Source organism: Myotis brandtii, unplaced genomic scaffold (genome assembly GCF_000412655.1).
Source record: "Myotis brandtii unplaced genomic scaffold, ASM41265v1 scaffold1162, whole genome shotgun sequence".
Lineage (NCBI taxonomy): Eukaryota > Metazoa > Chordata > Mammalia > Chiroptera > Vespertilionidae > Myotis > Myotis brandtii.
This window is the reverse complement of record NW_005354021.1, coordinates 24,561-25,369: the sequence shown is the minus strand read 5'-3', so window position 1 is coordinate 25,369 and position 809 is coordinate 24,561.

The window sequence follows — 809 nt, the reverse complement described above, 5'->3', positions numbered from 1 at the left end:
ACTAGCTTGAGTTAGTGTCAGAGCAAGGGCGTCACAGGGCATCACAAACCTAAAGCTTCTATCCCCAACTCTCTGCTCTGCTCTGTGCCACACCATGCTTCCCTTGTAGAGGAGGACTGGTAAGTGGCCAATAGCTGTGCATATGCAACTGAACAAAGACTGTAACCACCAGCTGTTCCTCTGACATGTATGAACCACAGTTTTAGAAGACCATCCTGACATATGGGTTCCTTTGCCAAGCTACATTCAAATCCACGTGATTACTAGCTACATTAACAAGGTTCTCATGACCATTTCTCCTAGAAAGTTCACCATAAATGAATTTGACTATAAAATCAGACAGCATTGAGAATGTTCTTCATTCCCCCACGTCTTTCATGAGCCTCTGCATATCCAAGGGGCCATTCATAAAGCCCCGCTATGTCCCATGACTGCTCAGCTCACTTCCATGGGAAATAGAATCACATAAACAATAGCCGGCTGGAAGGCTGCAGCACGTTGCCCTGCCTCCTGGGACCGCAGCTTCCTCATCTATAAACGAAGGTCTTAACCGCAGTACTTTCCATCTCCCTCTTTCCAAGAATTAAAAAAGAGAAATTCCTCTTGAAATTGAAAACAGAGTTCACATACATAAAAATGTTCAAAACCTTAATTTTAGAACCGTCAAGGCTTCCATACAGAGCCACCTATCCACAGGCAGACACCTCTCTGGCCAAGAAGGGGCAACAGTCCCTGTGAACAGCGTGAGTCCCCCAAGCTGCTCCTCTCCACTTCCTTTGGCTGGAAGAGCCAAGTGTGTTAGTGCAGCT